Raw genomic sequence first — 21305 nt, forward strand, 5'->3', positions numbered from 1 at the left:
GAGATGGCTATCAACTGAATTCATTACTGTAAACATCTCCCTGGGGTGTCAGGCAGGGAGGGGGGAAGAGAGAGAGAGAAAAAAGCACGACTTACATTAGCAGGGAATAGTCAGATCTGGGGCATCATAACGGCTAAGATCAGCCTGCAAGCCCAGCTGAAAGCAAGCCCAGGACTAGGAGAGAGAGGGAGACCGACAGACACGCGACTATTCACACATATGTGTCCGGTCCCTCCTGAGACTTCACGGGGTCCTGGGTCTGTGTGGCTCCTCCTCATGTGATCCACTCATCGTCTCCAGCGGAGAAAACGACCAGGCTTGATCGGGTTCCTTCGGCTTCTCCTTCCCTCCCTTCCTTCCTTTATTTATTTGGGGGCAGAGGGAGGGCAGGGAGAGAAGCGCGGAGAGAAAGTGTGCTGGGGATGCCAGCGCCCTGGGCTGCGCGTTGGAGGAGGAGGTGGAGGAGAAAGGGGGAGGATGATGCCGCTGCCTCCTAAGGGAGGAAGGAGAGAGAAGGGGAACGGAGCGCTCCGGAGAGGAGGCGCAGGCAAGCGCCAGCCTGCGGGGAAGCGGAGCCTGCAGGGCGGGCTCGGGCTCCGGCAGTTTTTCGCCCGCACCACATTGGATACTGCCAAAGGCGACCGGCACGGCCACCACCAAGGAGAAGCGCCGTCAGCTGCAGCAAAAGTTTTGGTGTGGGGGGCAAAAGGCGCAGAGGGGGATTATGATCGGTGCCGGAGAAGGATTCCCAGCCCTGCCAGGTACAGATGGGATTTCATTTCTCCCCTTTTCCTCCCTGCTAATTCCAGTTCCCCAGCAGTTTGCAGCTACCCCCCTACCTCAATAGAAGGAGGTAAGAAGTTAATGATCCAGGATCGGGTTCTATACTAAAAATATCACCCTCCATCGCATTAAGACTCTGTGTGTGTGTGTGTGTGTGTGTGTGTGACAGACAGACAGACACACAGACACACAGATTTATGAATGGTATGTGACAAGTGTCAGGAGGGTTGCTCGGTTATTTTACGCCAGTTAGTGAATTTCAGTGTAAGTTTCCTGGCTTTGGTTTGTTTCAATCAGAGTGTATTTTGAATGGATCTCAAAGCTTTCACCCTCATTATCGCAAATCATTTTAATGACGATAGATTGCCCGCTACCATTTTAGCATCCATACAAAAGACAACCCTCCTCCCCGCGCACGTATGTGCACCCCAACCTCTCCATGATAGAGAAACAAGGCTCCAGCTTTCAAAGGAAACACCTAGAAGATCTGTAGAGACGAACCTCTGAGTTGTAATCTCGAGGGGTGGAAATAGTGTTTGATTTTTTTTGGGGGGGGGGAAATCTTTTTGGCAACTGGAACTTTAACAGATGAGCCAGGTTAGGAAGAGATGGCAGATTGCTCACTGCTGACAAGCATTAAGAAATCCAAATGAACAGACAAGGGGAGAAAAGGGAACTAACTGTACAAGCATCAGAATTCATCAGAACCCTATCTATAGCGACATGAACAGGGGTGGGTGCATGAGTGAGCGCAAGAGAGAAACAATTGCATCAAGTCTTCCAAATACACAGCAGCCTCTAATGTAAATAGTCAAATCGTGATTATTTAAAACACACACACACACACACCCCTCTCCATCGTGTGAGGGTAAAAACAAAAACAAAACACCGGCTGCAAAGTAAGGGAGAATCTACCTACCTTCTCCTTGGAGTGGGAATCAGTCAACAGGAGCTTTTAATTAATTGTAATGGAGGAAACCTGTTTCAAGGCTTATAATAAGCTAATAAAGTCAAAGGTACAAACCCGTGTAAATGCCTGTGCAGTGTGTGGAAGGTGCTAATTAGATTTCTTCAGATGCTGCTTTTTGGCCACGCATAGCCCCTGCTAAACCGAAAAGAAGAGGCTGGTTGCATTTTCTGGGAAGCGGGAGAGATACTCCAGAGAGAGCGCTCTCTCTCTCTCTCTCTCTCTCACACACACACAATTATTTACTGCATCTAACTTCTCAGAGCTTGCAAACTAATAGAATCTAATAGACCTCAAGCTTGATCTAACATGTGGAGTCAAATCCTACAATCTTTACTCAGAAACCTTCCCCCCGCCACAAACCTCCCATGCACCTCATTCATGGCATGATGTGATTTTTACCCAAAGGCACCTTTTATTCAACCATGGATTTAGAGAAAACTCACTGAGAGGGCTCTAAATCTATATGGAAATGAAAGTGTGTGTGTGTGCGGGGGGAGGGGAGAACAATACTAGCCTTCTGTCATTTTTCCAAATTAATTTAAAGGTACAGCACCAATCAATCTTTTTTTCTCTCTCTTTGAAATAGAGTCATAATGTGCATTGCTATCATTGGGGCATGGCTATGCATCACTGTGATACAACAGATGCCTCTAAAAGCCATAATTACTAAGTTTAAAAAGTGACTTGTATAAAAAAAAACAATGCTGATTTGTTCCAGGTTGATGTTTCTCTTGAAAATGAATCCAGAATGAAACATTGCAAAATATCTATGCAACTAGCCCCTGCTACTGGGCTATGAAGGGGCATTGCATATGCACCTTGAACTTCTCCATTTGTAGGGGATTTGCCATCTACATTGCTGTTCTCCCTCCTGACTGGGTAGCCAGGCAGTTAAAAGAATGATCATGCAGGCCAGAAACTCTGTAAATGAAGCAATTCCAATCCCTGTGTTAATGCAGTGCTTGTAAAATTATCTGTGATCAGAAGACTCCTCACAGTTTTCAAAGTCCAAGGCTATAACAAAGAGGAATTGTGTTGGAATGCACATGGTATTCTAAAAAGATTCCCTCCTGACACACACATACACCCTATATTTCTTATGATGATATTTTATCCGGGTTTGCCTCTGTCTGGATCTAATCTGAGCCACTGTTACAAGTCACATTTATATCCTGGCCTGTTGGATAGCTTGATTTAGGATTCAGGCATATCACCCTATAGCAACTCTACACCCTCCTAGTTGGAATCTGCATTACATGGGCTATGGTTTCAATCCAGAATCAAGAATGTGCTAGTCTTGAATTGCTTAAAATAGCAGATCTCCAAAGTGCAGAATCTTATCAGGTTTGATTTTTCCATACCCTTTAACAGAAGAAAAAGGTAAACTGAGGTTTACAAACTCAAAAACAAGCAGGAGTTCAAATATGCAACAGTATCAGGCTTTCCCAGTACGGCACTTTCAGTTTAACAGACTGGAAAGAGGGTACCTTTAGGATAACATTGTTTCTGTGAAGGTGAGGGCTTTTCTTAATCATCTCTGCTACCTCTTCTTTAATCTCAAAATGAGTTCATTTTTCACTAGATTACTTTCATATAACTTTGCGGTTTCTACCACACTGATTCAAATTCAGTCCATTAGTGACCTCTATCTGTGAGAAGTGTAGGATCAATGGTGTATGTTTTTTTCTCTCTTCTTCTCTAAAGTAGATTGAAAACATGGTATATGAATTGCTTTGCTTTTTGATACCTAGAAGTCACCTAACTTTCTTGCAATCTTCCCAAAGTAGTGTCCTCTGTTGGTAATGTAATTTAACAACTATTTAAACAAACAAACAAACAAAACAAACCCAAGTCCAAGTAAGTACTAGTAATTTAAAGAAAAAGAGACATCTAGACAGCTATTCCAGAGAGCATTGAGAATACAATCAGCGTTAAAAAAATAAATCAAGTACTGTCCAATGCCAATAAAGAAAGCAGTGCAGTCCATCTGATGTTTTAATACTTACTCCAAAGCCTGATGATTGTAAGTGAAATTTTATTGCCCCAGAGTGCTTTCATAACAACTGAAACTTGAGACAAACATTTGGACCAGATATACTGTAGGTAGGACTTTATAGTATCAAGGTATTTTAAAAAAGAAAAAAAAATCCAGCTGTGTCTATATTATGAATACATGTCAGAGATCAAGGGAAAAGGGGTCTTTATAAACAGATGGTCTCTTTAGGAGATTATTAAACACAGCTTTTCAATACTAATTTGTCTCTTGCTTGTATCCACATTCATATTTCATGTTTTAGTTAATTATTGTTAACAGCAATTGAGGATTTAGATTAGCACATTTCTTAGGTGGGTGGATACCATTGTTTGGCAGGTTCCAGATTGTATTTGGTGCATTACTGCTTGATAATATGGTGGTTTTAGGTGTTTTGTTTTGTTTTCTTCTCCCTCCCCTTGGGCAGTCTTTACTCAGGAGCTTTTATGTGGCTTTTTATTTATTTATTTGCTAAAAAAATTAAAAGAGCTTGTATTTGCAGCAGAAAGATACAGATTTGCATTTACTTGTGGAAAATATTTGTGTTTAAAGGGAGCAGAAAGATACAACAGTAAAGTTACTATTTTAAAGAAGGCTAAATTAGCATATATTGAAGACACTAGGTTTATTTCCCCTCTAGTAATGTTTGACCTAGTCTTTTCAATTAACTGACAAAGAAAATGACCATTAAGCATGATTATTAAACCCTATTACTTTTTAGAGCTCTTTTATTAAAACAAACAGATTAAAAAAAACCCAGCACCACCACCACTAACCCTATGAAAAATATTTTAAATAAAAACTATTCTCCCTTAAACCAAATATATTCTAGTTGCATCAAACAGTAAAAGCTTGTATTAGTACAATAAATGTTGTTATTTTCAGTTGATGGCAAAGTTGTTGGAACCTTCATGTTCCCTCTCATTTTTTACTTGTGATTTACGCAACTAACTGCCTTTATTTTCTTCCTTCTGACATGCCCCTTTGAAGTGAATCAAAACTAAACACCAGCAACCTTTTAAAACAAATCCATCATGCTATGGTCAGGATTCCAGAAAACTTAATGATGCATAAAGAGTTCTGTAAACATCATTTTTGAAAAAGAAAAAGAAATCTTGTGCTCGTAGTTCTGCTGCTTAAAGGTCTTCTGTATATTTTACCTCAAATTGGAACCATGTTATTAATGTATTTTAAAAGAAACCTTCCTTAACTTAGTTTAATGTGAGGATGTATTTATATAAGCGTGTAGACCTTGTGGTTCATTCAAGAAACCAGTGTCATTGAAATTGACCCCGCAGACCTTGTTCAGGCAAAACTCTCATAAACTTCAAACGATGCAGGATCAGGTCCATCCTGCTCAATCCTGCAAGGTGCTGGGCACTCCTCAGCCCCCGTTGAAGTTCGTGCAAGGTGAAGGGTGCTCTGCATCTCACAGGAGATGATTGGCACATTGCAAGATCAGGCCCTTACAGAGCATGAGTACCGAAAGGTCACAGAAAATTTTCTGACATGGCTTTCAAGTCAAAAGGCCACCTTCATAATTATTAATCACTGGCCAGCTATTCAACTGATAAATTAATATTGTAATTCTCTGTGACAGTTATGGGTTAAAAACCCCAGTCACAGAAATTAAAACAAAAAGAATAATTTTGAAATATATTTGGGGAGATAACCTTTAAATACTCATGATAATCTAGGGTCTGATCCTGTAAGTCTTTACTTATGTGGGGCCAGATCCTGAGTAAGAGTTAAGCAGGAGAGGATCCTTTGTTCCTTTTAACACTCCTCTTCCCAACATGGTACCATATTAGAACTACTTGGATTGAGGTGGCCAGAAGGTGTGGGGGGCGGGGGGAGAGAGAGAGGGATGATTTCTCCTCTGTTCAAAAGGCTGTTTTATGTATAATTTAATTGGGATTTACTAAAAATAAAACAGCTCTCATACTGGCAGACATCCAATCAATTGCCTTTTGAAATAATGAAATAAGCCAACGGCTCTGTTCTGCACTTTTTGCTCAGGCAAGATTCCTATTAATATCAATGAATTTGAGTGAGAAGTGCAGGGTTAGGCCACATGATTTTAAAATACCACTCCCTTCCATCAAAAAATTCCTCGTAAAGCTATTGGGCCTCCACTTGCAATGACTTCTGCCTACAGTAATACCTGTGCAAGCTGGTGCTAGGCACTTCTCCCACAGCAGCTATTATAAACTGTACACAAATATTACATGATCTATTAAAGCCAGAAAAGGTCAGATCCCTGCATGGAAAGCATTATCAGCACCTTATCAGGACTGAAATAGGCTCATACTGTAAGATTGTGTCTTTCCCTACTGAAGTTGGCAGCTCATATCACTGCTTAATCAAAAAACAATAGGGAAAGTAAAATTAGAGCAAAGAGAATGTTTCACTTCTTAACCAAAGGCACAGTCTTACACCATTTAGTCACACAAATAGTTCTTAGCTATTTGGGTAGTTCCATAGAAGTAAACAAGACTTCTCTCATGCATAAGGGTTACTTGTGTGAGATGTAGAATTGATTGCATGTGTTCTAGTATTTGATATAGATATGCATGATATAGATACACAGACACAAATCCTCAGGGTCATAGATTGCAACTTGACCACAATTTAGCAATCATAGGGTAAAATACCCCCTAGGTTAAAAATTACAAACATTTCCCTCACTTTAACTCTCCTGTACTTTCTTCACATAGAAGAAAAGCAACTGCGGTAACAATTAAAGCGCAACAATGTCTCCCCTGAATTGTCCTACAAAACCTCCCATGATTGAGTAAAGTTACTGTCAGTTTTAAAAAAAAAATCAGAAATTGCTTTTGTCAATAGAAACGCAACCCCAACAAAAAGATAATTTAGATTTTTTTTTCTTCACTGTAAGTTTCTAGACCATGGATCCCAGTCTTCTAGGTATTGAGTGCTCTCAACTCTCATTAATATCAGTCGAATTGGGCGTCAAGTCAGCACTATGAACATTCCATCTGGATTTATGTGCCTTGCTTTTGATGATTTATTCGGGAGACTCTCTAGAAAATGATACATACAACTGCTAAACAAAACTCTATGGATGAAAAACAATGTCACAATTAAGTTTTTTGACTGTGTGGCCAATCCTGCTACCCTGACATAGGCAAGTTGATTTTATACTGGGATAGCTAAAGCAGTACAATTCCCCTAGTGTGGTTGCAGTTATACCGATATAAACGTTCCCACACAGGCGGGAAGCAATCTATACTGGCTCAAGGCACATTTATACTGATATAACTGTGTCCACACTTGGGGTTATACAAGTATTTCAGTGAAATACCATACCCCCTAACCAACAGAGTTATACCCATACACAAGCTGTGTGTAGACCAGGCTTGAAAGGTTCGCTTTGGGTTATTTTTTCATTGGCAAGCTGGATGTAGTGAACTATTTTGTGTATGAAATGATGTTAGTTAAAGACCTGGAGTATCTGTAAAAGTGGGAATATTTGTCAGCAGTATTTTAGTATCTCATCGTAATTTTGTTTTTGGACTGGGAGTGGAGGCATCCCTGATTGTGAGCGATAGTTGCGCCAGCATTGAAAGGTTTCTGCAGGGCTAAGTTACACCAGTCTATGTGACTGGCTTCCTGGGCCAAATCTAGTTTGCCTCATTTTCATGAGCAATCCCCTTGAAAACAATGAGCTGGATTTGGCCTGTGATAGCTTTTCATCTTATCCCTTATCCTAACCAGACTTCAGGGCTATTTACAAGTTCCATCAGGCTGAATTTTCTTTCTTAAGTCATATCAGTTGAAAAAGTTAAGATTGCTTTATAATAAATAATAAGCATAGAAAAAATGCCTAAGGCGGTGTGAAATCAGTACTTCCAATGTTTGCTCTGGATCACAGTTAGAAGACTCCAACCAAATATAGTAATGTTCCACATGCATATTGCATCTCTCTTTACTGATTTACTACTGTTAGCCACATATTGTTCACTGAATCATAAAAGAGAGAGATGAAGACCTATTAGGTCATCTTGTCTAGCTCAAGACTGTCCTCTGTAAATCATCCAGTCTTGTTTTAAATGTCTCAAATGCCACCTGAGACATTTTCCCCTCTCAAGTGCCCACAGAAAATGAATTTCACTTTTTTCATTTATGTACAATTATGTATTTGAAAAGGGTGATTGTCCAGCATACATTTCAGTACCTTGAAAATGAAATGAACAAAGGCCAATCTAAAAACAAAGTTGTCTAATGCTGCAGATGGGTATGCAATGTAACACTGCATGAATGTAGCAGCACACGTACATGAATAAATGAATGAATAAAAGCCCTTTCAAACTGTGTCATTTAACTCTTTGTATCAAATTGGTATATGCCCAACAGTGACCTTTGAAATATTTTGCTCTGGCTCTATGTCATAGTGCTTAGGGAGGATGCTTTTGTTTTGTTATTGTTTTTTAAGTTGATCTGCAATTCAGCGGAAAACTGTAAAATGCATCCTGCCAGTAGCACACTCTTTTTGTTTGAGAAATTACTTTCACCTTTTGACAAAATTAATTTCAGAACCTCTTGCTTTAGCAGTGGTGTATAACACAATAACAGTCTTTACTCAGAGAGAAAAGTGTCTACTATTATAGCTTTGAAAATAGGCAATAAAAGAATACAAAGTATATCTCTCTTTGTAAAATTTGTACTCTGAATGCCGTGAACAGTGTTAGATCTCCCATCACCATATACACACACTTTTCATAATCTCTGTAGCAGACCAGCTAACATACTATTGCTTTAATTGCTTTATCCATGAACTGTTTTAACAAAATCTTCCATGTATATGATACTGTGTATACAGAATTATATTTATGGCAGAAAGAAAACCCTTTAAGAGAATTTGAATTACAAAGGCTCATTTGGCAAGTTCATTTCCTTCTGATTTTGGAGACTAATTAGTTCAGACCTTTCACATAACTGTTTATTGGACTAGGATACATAGGAATTAGTGTTATCACAGAATGTAGAGATGGAAAAGATGCCTTCAGTTTTGTCTGTCCTCCTTTTTGCTCTACTTTGCTGTCATAGCCAATACAGGAATGCTCCCAAAAGTATTACTTTGTCCAGTACAGTTTTAAATGACTCATGCAGTTGGGTTACTACCATTTCTTTTGGAAGACTATGGGTCTGAGTTGCCTAGCTAGTATACCAATGTCAGATTGGTATATTTCCATTGAAATCATATCACATTACGTAGCTGTAAAACCAGTGTAACAGAGTAGAGAATCGGGCCTGATGGAAAACTAAATGCTAACAAGATAATTGTTTTCATTCCAAATTGGAATAATATGATCAATATCATTTTAACTTGATATTTAGCATCAAATATAGTGTGTGGGTACACATTCTGTTACCATAGCTGTTAAATGTTCAGCTCTACCCTCAGATCTACACAGTGGACCTTTATAAATCTGGAATAAATGAGGTGTTAGAGTTGCTGCCAGCAGCCCTGGAAATAAAACTGTTATCTGCCCAGATTCTCTTTTCCTGCAAAAATTTCTTATCAGCAGATCCACACATCCTACATGTTGTGATTGGGGATTTACAGATAAAGGGGCAGTTTGATTAAAAGTAGATGGATTGGGCATCAGCATAAGTAGGTCATGTGCTACCAACTGAAACTGCTAGATCTTGAACTACTGTAAGTTTCAGCAGCCACCCTAAGGTTAAGGAGTTGTCTGATTGGAATTTTTTGGCATGAGTTCTTTGCCCTTCATTTGTCCAAAGTTGGAAGTGTATACATCAGTTTCTAGGGGCAATGATGACTCTGAATTTCACAACCACCCATATTTCTGTGACATTGATGGAAACTGTATTGGATCAAATACATGGGAATTCTGATTATGAGTCTCTATTATCCAGAACTTCCCTTAGGCTATCAGTATCTCCTATGCAGTCATATTTTACAAGTTGCAGGATGATGGTTTGGTTATACATGTACCCACCAAGAGACAATGTCCCACACCCTACCCTACTCCCCGAATATTAGTAAGAGAACAAACATAGCCGAATTTCAAAAATATCAGTCTGAGTTCATAGGCTACTTTGTGTTATATCTGGTGAGGAAACAGTCAGGGATTTTAAGGAGTTGTGCAAGTATAATCTATGTATTGGTTTGGGTTGAATGATGACCATGATTGGCAGGAGAGTACCATCTCATGCCAGGCAGAAAGAACAGCTATTGTGCCCCGGAAGGGAACAAATGCGAGGTTTAGCAGCCCTGACTATTAAAGGAGTGTAATTTACATTCCCTTGCACTAACTGGGGTGAATTTATTGATGTATGTTCGTATTTAGACAGTAAGACTCTCTCTCATTTTACACAACACAGCCAGAGACAGGACTTCTGAAGTATTAGTTGTATAAAGACATCCAACCAGAAAGGATCTGGTGAATAAAGTTGCCAGTTCTTTAGGCTAATTAGAACTCACAATTAGGTTTTGTAAAACCAAGTTTTTTACCAAAGCTAAGATAAAAACAATTTTTTATTTAAAATTCCAATTAAACAATCTTTTTATTTGGATTTAAACATTGCCCATGTTGTGTTTGTGACTCAAACACTGCAGCATTGTGCCTGTACAGGATGAGAGCCAGCAGGGGAAAGTGATTAGAAAATGACCAGGGAAAACAGGATGAAAGTGAGTAATCTGTAATGACTGGCCAAGGGGGTGAAATGAAGAGGTAAACAACCAGTGTTCAAAGCAACAAGTACATCTGAGTTTCTTCTGTGTCCCCATCACTAACCCTATTCCACCTTTTCATTCTCCCTTCCTAGGCATGCTTTCTTGAAAGATCTCTGTAGTATCTGGGACATAGGGGGGATAATGGTAAAGAAACAGTTGATCCCAACCTTTCCTTGCAAACATGGGAGATCTGTGTACAGAAAGTCCACCCCACGTATGTGGATCAAAGGGACATGACATGGCTCATACTAATTAAGGAAATATGTTATTTAAAATACATAATTTATAACCTAACAGCATTTCTTGTCAATTAATTTCAGATTCTTGATGATTTGGGATATAAGTCATCTACTTTTCTAGAGCCAGGTAGATTTCTGGTGGCATTAAGCCTCTCATTTGACATTGAAAAGAGTTCCATTTAAATCAGAAGAAATCTGGAGATAGTACAATGGGGCCCCAAATGTTGAAAACAATGCTAAAATGTGTAGTTATTGCTTCTTCTTTATAAGTAAATTGCTAATTGCTCTTAAGCATATAGCATTGTCATGTTATTTCCTGTTTCATGCTGTCCTGTTGATTAAATCCCTGGTAGGTCAAATGTTGATCAAAATCTACACGGATGTTATAGATGTTATAGAGCTCTCTCTTCCCACCCCCTCAGTTGAAGGCGAAGTAGAACCTGGCATTGCATTCTACACACAGTGAAGTGATGAAAAGTGGTACATACAATGGATTAAATCTACATTGTGTGTAAGGATCTCTTTCTTTATGCAGTCCAAATTCCCTCTTATGTCCATGCCAGTTATGGGTTCATAAGGAGAAGGGAACAGACCGTCCAGGAGTAAGGATATCCTATTGATGGATGTACCTGTTGTGAGTATGAGGCTTTGTCACTTGTATGATTTGTGTGTTCTCCAGGGACCATCAGTAGTATCTGGGACAATATGCATGTGTACGTGGTGCCAGGCAATCTTGCAGAGTGTGACCAGGATCCCGTTACTACAGCCCTAAAAGAGGTAGGGGGAAAAGGCCAATGAAAAGGTGGCACTGTGTGGGTTAATACACTAGCCCTACATACTATGAGATCCATGTTCCAAGATTATTTAAATCACAAATGAAATGAGTTTGGCTGGTCTCAGCTAAGCCTGTAGTGGATATTTTCCCATATGGGAAAAGCACTTCACAAATTAGATCCATTGAACAGTTTCAAGACAGGTGTGTGACTGAGCTGCATTGACAGTGCCTCAGGAAACTTGTGTACCTGGCCATACTACGCCTGATTCATTATTATGTGTCTCCCATTTTCAAAGCACTAAAATGCAACCTAGAATAGTTTTTTAAACATCTTTTCATGTGTTTGTAAGAAACCTGCATTCTGGCAGATTTTCAGAAGTCTTCTAGTCTGTGTTTCATAAAACCAGGCATGAATAAAAAATAGAACAATATACATTTTCTATACATTTTCTGTCTTTATGTTTTTCTTTAGTTCAAGAATGGTATCATGACTGAACTTTGTGTCCAACTGCAATGTCTTAACCACAAGTCCATCCTTCCTTATTCCTCAGTGAGGTGTATTTGTACTGGGGAGGAGAGGTATTCTGGAAGCTTCTTCTGTGACTATTTCTGCCCTCTTTATCCTTTAAATAAACAGAGGACTTTAGGTTTCAGAGCTTTGAATATAGCATCATTCTTTCACTCTAAACACAATGGCGAATAGTATTATTTGTCTGTTTTGTGAAGGCTTAAACCCTTTTCCTCTTCTAAAGGCCATGGACTCAAGTAGATGCTGGGACTTTTGAACGAGAGATCATTTAAGATCAATTTTAGCATTGTACTAATAATTTGCTCTGGGTAGCTTGCGGGCTTCAGAAAGAAATGTAGAATTTAGTTATTTAATTTACTAAGGGATCTTTGTATCCTTTAATTCATGTTTCTTATGTCAGTTTTATAACAAATGCTAGATCCTTTGGAATTCATGCACATGAATTTCTGTGACATTTTTAGGCTCTCCTCCGTTGCTACGTCTATTGAGTCTTGCTTCTCATGTGCGTCTGATCAGCATGGGCATATAATAAGCCTTTGAAAAATTTACTGGCCTAACCTTCATCTCCTTGTGTCAGAAGACTGCAGGCATAATGATTTTATCGATGCAGCTCTAGACATTTGGCATTTGTATTAAATTGTAACTGATCGGTTTTAGTGAATTAAATACTTTCTCTTGCATTAGGAACACTACTGGGGGTGGGGTGGGATGGTGGGGGGAGGAAGATAGCAGATGTCCTCTACTCATTTGCTACTTCCTTTTGGTTCAGTTAAAACTGGAGGTGTCTGTATTCTGATACTGGAGTTGTCTAAGTGAGATATTAACCATGTGAGCAACTTGCTGTTATGATGCTAAAGATAATCCATCTGTCAATAACACATAAGAGCAATGCTGATACTTTGCGAGAGAATGTTTAACCTTAGAATTTAGGGCAAGACTTTGTATCACAGCTGTGAAACAGCAGTGGGAAGCAAAGTATGGGTGGTTTTGCTAACTGGTAGCTGGGGACAGGGCTTAGTAGATAAAAACCAGTTGGCTATTGCCATCACAGACTCAAATGATATTCAAGGTGTAGTTAACCTAGGAGAGTGAAGATTAGGACATTTTGATTCAATATTGATTGTATAAAAACTACTATAGTGTTTTGTTAGTCAGTGCTAAAATCATTGTAGCTAAATTAGGCAAGTCCTCCTCTATTCTATTCTATTCTTATATCATACTCATCACCATAGTATCCTGATGCCACTTTGTAAAACTGAAGTGCATGGACCATCAGAGTAGAATACTGTAGTATTTTTTATGGGCTGAAAGGATATTTTTTTCATCCAGAGTGTCATCTATATATGCAATGGGAGACCTATGGACATAGGCAGAGTTTTAAGGTTAAGAATCCCTTCCCTGCACTTGCAATTTAGGGTGCAATTTAGTACCGCCAAGTATCAGAGTGGTAGCGTGTTAGTCTGTAGCCACAAAAACAACGAGGAGTCCGGTGGCACCTTAAAGACCAACAGATTTATTTGGGCATAAGCTTTCATGGCATCTGAAGAAGTGAGAGGTTTTTACCCATGAAAGCTTATGCCCAAATAAATATGTTAGTCTTTAAGGTACCACCGGACTCCTCGATGTTTTTTTAGTACCGACAATTATTGGTGGGAGCAATGGATAATATTCAGACACTTAGTGACCTAATAATAGAGTGATTACTTAGACATCAAATTACAGCTGTAATTATTAGTGTTCCAAATTCCGACTGTTAGTTTTTTAAAACTAGAATGAACAGTATCTTTCTCTCCCCACCTCCCAAATTCACAGCACCTCCTGACTATCAAAATCATTGCATTTATAGCCATAAATATACTGGCCTTCTTGACAATATACAAGAGATCTGCTTACATGGACCTGTGATTTTATCTATCTCAACATTTCTCATGTGTGAGAGCTGCACCAGGAAGGAGTATCCAGGATCACTTATAGATATATGGACAAAGCTGGCTTAATGTACAGTGTTAAGAAAAGCTCTGGGTTGACCTGGCAAGAGGAAAATCTTTTTTTCTTACCGCTAAAAATCTAATTAATTGTTTTGCATGCAGTTAATTCCTTGCTTTGCAGGCTATTTCCACCAAGATGCTTTGCCTCAGAGTTTTTGCACATGTGTGTGTGTCTGTATGTATGTGTGCATTTTTTTCATATGTGCTGCAACATAGGGCAGGTCTTCACAACCTGCCAGATCGGCGGGTAGTGATCGATTTATCGGGGGTTGATTTATCGCATCTAGTGTAGACGCGATAAAATCGATCCCCGATTGCACTCCCTGTCGACTCCCGAACTCCAGGTTGTGAGAGGCGGAAGCAGAGTCGACGGGGGAATGGCTGAAGTTGCGTATCTTAGGTCAACCCCCCCGCTAGAGTAGACCTGGGCACAGAGAATGCAATGGTGTGTAGTAATCACTTTTCTCATTATCTCATAATGCCTGACACAGCTGAGAATCATTCTCTCAATATAACTTAAATCTTATGAGACTTCAGGTCCCAATAAAGGCAAAAAGGCCAGTAAGTGCAGACATGAAGGTAGAGGAGTGAAAACCAGAGTTTTGCTAACAATACTCAAAATCTTTTCTTATTTACAACGATGTAAATCTAGATTAAATCCAACAAAGCCTGTGGAATTATTTCAAAACTCACACAGCTATAACTGAGGGAAGACTCTGGCCCCTACTTTCAAATCTTTACTTAAAGAACAGATAAAAAGGAGCTTAGGGATCTCATCCCTGTTAATGGTGGATATGTATCTACATCAGAAAAATATTGTATAATACAGAAAAATTAGCAGTCTGACTCCAGGAAAGATTCAGCACTACGGGAGATCAGGACTGCAGTGCAGTGGCAGAGCTATGTGAAAGCCCTGAACTGGAATTGCAGGTGCCGATGGAAATACTGGGAGGAATAAAGAGAGGTGACACGAGAGATGCTTATATGCTCCATATATTAAACTAATTGATGTGCTTGCAGATGCCATGTGATCATGCAATGCATCGGTCATTTGCAAGCTTTATTTATATATAGGACCTACACATACTTTTGTTTTTATTTGCTTATTCAGTGGTAACTTTTAAAATTCAGTGGCAGAGTGACCAATATTTTAAAATGAAGGAGTGTAGCCAAGGGCACATTTGCTAACAATGGACAATATTATAATTGGAATCTTACGTGGGTGCACAGGGGTTCCTCCATCCCTTGCCTGGGCAACAGGAGTCTCTGTGCTCAGGGAAGAAAAGAGGAACTGCTCCCTCCATGCACTGCAATGGGGGCTGAGAGGAAGCAAGGACATATACCTGTGTCCCATTCCCTTCCCCTCTGCTGCAGTGGGTCACAGAGCAGGCCAGGAACACAAAGGAGCAAGATGCACAAACCTGAGTTAACCAGGGTGCTCAGTTCTGCCCTGTTGCATAATGATTTCGGGAGCTTCCCTTGGGGCAAAGTGGTTCAGCACCACCAGCAGCCAGCACAAGTCTGCACCTTAAAGAAACAGTCTAGCCCAGAGTATTCAGTCCAACAAAACTAATTTAAAATAATGCTAAAGCTGAGACACAAACGGGGCAGAGAAAGGCCTTCACAAACACATTAAGCTGTGTACAGGGCCTAGATATCTCAACACATAGACTATGGGCCCCTGTGGTTCGATACAGAGGATGAAAATTGTAAAGACTCAAGAAATATGAATGGGTGTCATTCCTATTGTACAATGAAAGCAGATACTGCATACCATCTGTGTACAGAATTCTCATTGAACTCCGGGAAAGTGTTATACGTAGATGTCTTCCAGGCACCATTCACAGCTGGTAATTTAACAGAATTACTCTTCCTCAGGAAGGGTCTATGTCTGAGAAACTGCTGCTTCACTGCCCTGGAGTTTGCAGTGCACAAGCAAAAAGAGGCCTAGTGGCATATGGGAGCAGGACTTCGTGTAACAGACCAGCAGCCACAGCAAAGAACTTAGGGGGACCTTAAAAGAGGAATAATAATAATAAACCTTGACACTTACATAGCATTTTGCATTGTGAGAGCACTTAATCAGCATAAACTAATTAGTGGAGCTAGAATGAGTTTCAGTGTCCCTAAAGTTGTCACTGCTGTTTTCTCAAGGCCAGATTCTGTTCACAGTTAGAGTAATTCCATTGATTGCAGTGTATGTAGATGGCTGTATGTGAGAATTTAATCCAGATGAACTGAGTTTGCTTATGCCAGGGACTGAATTTATTGTCCATAAACCTGAGTTGATTTTACTTATACCAGAGACTGAATTTATTTCCTGCAAGCCTTGAGAATGGTGCACCTACACTCATTTTTCAGAGCCACCAGAAGAAACAATCCTCTGTCAACAACTGAGCCCCAATCCTGCAGGATGCTGAGCATCTTTAACTCCAGTTAAAGTCAATAGGTTTTGAACATGTTAAGCAGTTCACAGGATCAGGTCTTTTTGATGTATGTTAAATTGCAGCCACCGCACATGATTTGCAATTGTCTTTATCATGTACACAAGGTAACATTACACATAATGATGCTAAGTTCTCTCTGAGATAGATCTCACTAGAAAGCATTCATTCAGATATGCTAAGGTATAAATCTAAGCCTGTTTGAAATGGGGAGAAATCACTACATCCCCCCTGCTAAAAATCCAGGTTTCTCATGAAAATGCCAGTACGCTCTTTAATTGTAGTGGTATTACTGGCATGGTCCACAAAATAACTGGCAAACAATAAGAGTCATCAGAACAGACAGCAGGTTGGCAGACATACAATGTGAATTAAAGCACAGAAAGAGCTCCCTGGATAAATGTTGATCTGCATTATTAAATGAAACAGTGGTAAAATATAGACTACCAAAAATGTTTTCCTTCCAGAAACATGGGGGGAATTGAAATATATTTTCAAAGGATAAGCCTTTCTATGTTCCTACAAGCTCTTTGTTTTTTGTTTGTTTGAAGCAAAATTACATTGTTACCCTTTTCCTAGCCTAAAGCTTTCAGCATGAAACCAGGTCATTGGAAAAGAGAATGGCCAGAGATAATTTCCCAAATGAATATTGAAGTATTCCTCTGAGGGCTTTTGCCAGCTGATGCACCTCAAACCCAATGCACTGGTGCCTCCTGTTGAGTAGTTATATCAGTGCTGGATATTGTATCTCTAAAAGTAATACCTGAGAGATTGCATTGCAGTATCTGCCGCTGCCTTACTGAGACAGTAATTTCATGAGTGGCATAAAAATATAGCAGCAAGTTACTGATTTATCTCTTGGTAAATCAAATAATTAGAGTATGTCTGAGTACACTCAGGAGAAGTGGATGTTCCAATACCCATTTCCAACTAATCTGATATTAGCATATGTACTGTGTAATTTACACACGTTAAGTCAGATCCTTAGCTTGTGTATATTGGCATACTTCTGTTGGCTTTCTGGAGCCACACCAGTGTTGATTCACACCTGTGCAGAATCTGGCACTCTGAATGTATGACTAGTCAGCTGCAAAATCCTCCTAGATTATTAGGGGTAGAAGAGAAAAGCATATACACTAGCTAGGTAATTTCTTTTAGGCCTGGTCTACATTGCTGCTTAAGGAACTACTCTTCTGCTGACTTAGCTTCTGCCTCTTGGAGAGGTGGAGTATTGAAGTCGATGGGAGAGTGCTCTGCCATCGACTTATTGCATCTTCACCACACCCACTAAATCAACACTGCTGCAATCGATCGCAGCAGCACTGATTTAGCGTGCCAATGTAGACAAGCCTTTAGCTTTACCATAAGGTCATCAATTTGACCTATGGCTTTAGCATCCTGAGTACAGCTGGCTGAAATTTTTGTGCAAGGACATTTTTCTGTTGGAAAAGGTCATTTTGTCAAAACCAAAACTTCCCATAGGAATGTATCACTTTTGATGAAATTTTATTTTGAAACAAAATTTGAAAAAAGTGCTTCGATAAGGACAATTTCAGAATGGAACATTTTGATTTTTCATTTTGAAATTACTTTTCATTTAATATTTCTTTTTCTTTTTAAGTCAAAAGACAATTGAAATATTTTGATTTCATGCAAAATTTCAAAATTATTTATTTTTGTTCTGATTTGGAATGAAAACAAAATTTGAAATTGTGGAATTTCCTGTGAAATGGAATTTCCAGTTCCTACACAGCACTAATTATGCATTATAATCATGTATGACATTCAATCATTTTCAATAATTAGTGTCTGTCTGTCTGGGCACATATCTGACCACCAGAACTATAATATTTAAGTATGAACTTTAAATTCATTCTTTAACAAAAGTGACAATAATCTGTGTTTCTGGAGTCAAAGGCCCTGGGTGAAATAATGGCCCCAATGGGTACGTCTACACAGCCCACAAAAGTAAGCCTTCCAGCCTGTGTCAACAGACTTGAGCTAGTGGGGCTCATGCTAACACTCTAAGGGCTTGTCTATACTTACGCGCTGGTTCGGCAGCAGGCAATCGAACTTCTGGGTTCGATTTATCGCGTCTTGTCTGGACGCGATAAATCGAACCCAGAAGTGCTCGCCGTCGACTCCAGTAATCCTGCTCGGCGCGAGGAGTACGCGGAGTCGACGGGGGAGCCTGCTTGCTGCGTCTGGACCGCAGTAAGTTCGAACTAAGGTACGTCGACTTCAGCTACGTTATTCACGTAGCTGAAGTTGCTTACCTTAGTTCGAATTGGGGGGTTAGTGTAGACCAGGCCTAAAAATAGCAGTGTAGACAGTGCTTTAAGTTGCAGCTCAGGCTCTGAAACCAATTCCCCTTCCTAGGTTTCAGAGCCCAAGATCTAGCCTAAGCTGCTACTTCAAAGCACTATCTACACAACTATTTTTAGTGCGCTAGAGTGAGCCCTTCAAGCCCGAATTTATCAGCTCTGACTGGGAGGCTCACTGCTGTGGGCTGTGTAAACATATCCAATAAGGTCAATGGGGCAATGGGGCCAGGATTTCATACCCTGAGTTCTTATCCTGTGTGTGGGATGGCTGACTATGACTTCTATAGGGAATTATAAAATGAGAAGCACTTTTATTTTGTCTTCTCAGCTGTGAAAATTGTAAAACCCCTATTACTATATTATTCTCCCAGTTTTAACTGTAACCTTGTCACCTTCCACATAATTCATGAAATGCACTAAAAGTCTAAAATCCAAGTGGCAGTAATGTTTGAATACTTTCTTTTATTAGCAATTTATTATAAAGGCTAAGACATTGATTTCTTTACGTTTTTTCTCCTATGCAAAAGAGAATTCATCTGAATAAAATCTAGCTGCTTTGTATCTGTAAGATTGTAAGTCCATGGCAAAGTTCTACCACCATCTAACAAGGTGCACGTTATTCACTTCTTGATACCCGTTACATTAATGGCACATGTATAAATACTGAGATGAGAAGATACCCCAAAGTCAGAATGAAAAGATGTATAAAAGGTACATGTCATCTTGATTGGTGTCCAACATAATTGTACCAATGCCGGATTTTTCTCCGCAACTGTCAACATACCATAAGTAACAATAATTTGGAATTTAACGAATGTTGGCCAAGTGTTTCACAAATGGGTTCCTAAAAGTAGGCTCCTAAGCTCATATTTCACCATAGATAAGCCCTGATTAAGCATGTAAGTCACCCCCTTGAAATCATTGGGACCCTATATAACCAGATTTTCAAAAGTATTAGGTCTCCAGAAGATCCCATTGAAATGAAAGGCAGCTGCTGAGTATTCAGAAGCTTTGAAAATCAAGACTTTTTTCACTACAATATCTCTAACTTCCATTTAAACTAAGCTGAATATCAGGATAATTTTCCTAATGATGAGATCTGTGGAACAGTCTCCAAAGGGAACTTGTGGAAGCCCCATTGCTGGACACAATTAGATTTAGACCTGGCAAAGCACTGGCAAACAGTGTTGGAAACAAGCCTGGAATGCAGAGGTTGGAGTAGTTGGCATACCAAGTCTAATTTCTATGATTTTATGATAAAAATGATTAAATCTATGTTGGTCATTTGGTGTAGCAGTAATGAAGTCTGCAGGGTAGAACATTTTCACAGGATTCAGATCTCCTGCTTCAAAAAGCCATGCCCGAACTTCAATATCTTTGTCTTCAAGGAGAGCTATGTATGAGTAATTGAGAGAATAATGGAGCCGAGGAGATCTTTGTCCTTTGACAGAGTTCTTCTCCAAACTCCAGTTGATATGATCTGTTATGTATATATTCCAGATCCAATATTCATGGCTCCAAATAACCCACCATTTATGAGCACCCAAGCTCCCATTCACTTTATTGAGGCCAGGTATATGTAAGTGATGGGATGATTATGCTCCTGTTGTAGATATGCCAAATCCAACATTATTAGATTGCTATGCAGAATAGTGTAGCAATAAACTTAAGGGGAAATGTGGTGGTCTTTTTTGTTATCAAGTTCTGCACACATACCCCCATATACACCTCTCTCCCTCTCTTTTTTTCTCATAGAGCTTAAATGCAATAAATCATTTTAAAACAGATCTTATTGCAACAGAAGTAATGCCTCACTGACATAAACTGCTACACTACATACAATATGTGGTGGTATATTTTGTACTTGCATACTCTAGGTGGCATTAATAACATCAATATTTATATAGTCATAAACTTAGCTTGCACCGTAGTGTCATTTATATAGTATTATATTTCTCACAAGTAGTCTTCCTGTCAAATTCATTTCTGGTCCTTTGAAGGTAAATGTACAGTAGTACAAAGTCATATGTGTGGAGTTTCCTGTTCTTTTTAATGTTCTACCTATAAAAGTAATGGCCTTTATACAGCCATCTATGACTTTATGCAGTGGCTCCAAACCCAGTAGTTCTTCAAGACTATTAATAGCAATAACATTATCTTAGTAATGTAAGCACCTTAGTTGTCCAGATTTAATGTCAGTGGCGGCATCAAAAATGTACGGGGAAAATATACCTGTCAGTATTACCAACTCTTGCATTATCGGTTTAAAATATAAGTGTTAAATAAAAAAAAATCACTATTGTTGTTTGAAATACTTGTAGGGTATTTGGAGGAAAGAAAAGCAAGTCAATGGAAATGCTATAAAAGCAAAGGCATATAATTAGAAGAATATCATTAGTACTATCATAAAAGTATTAAGGGATCAAGGGACCAGCATCCAGGTGGAGCAGCCAGCGATTTATATATGTTCTAAAACAGGGGTCGGCAACGTTCGGCA

At 39.4% G+C, this 21305-nt stretch overlaps 1 protein-coding gene across 5 annotated transcripts in view; it reads left to right on the plus strand.

Moving 5' to 3' along the window:
- Nucleotides 1-21305, plus strand: part of FLRT2 (fibronectin leucine rich transmembrane protein 2) — a 65531-nt gene that overhangs the window by 1980 nt on the left and 42246 nt on the right. For 4 of the 5 annotated variants that reach the window (XM_024211896.2, XM_024211894.2, XM_024211897.2 and 1 more), the window contains exon 1: nt 29-761. The exons of the other annotated variant lie outside the window; for it this stretch is intronic. The gene's annotated coding sequence lies outside the window, so the exon portion shown is untranslated. Of the gene's footprint in view, nt 1-28; nt 762-21305 lie in introns of those variants that run through there. 5 annotated transcript variants of the gene reach the window in all.

Source organism: Terrapene carolina, unplaced genomic scaffold, assembly GCF_002925995.2.
Source record: "Terrapene carolina triunguis isolate 2854851 unplaced genomic scaffold, T_m_triunguis-2.0 Scaffold96, whole genome shotgun sequence".
In the NCBI taxonomy this organism is placed as follows: domain Eukaryota; kingdom Metazoa; phylum Chordata; order Testudines; family Emydidae; genus Terrapene; species Terrapene triunguis.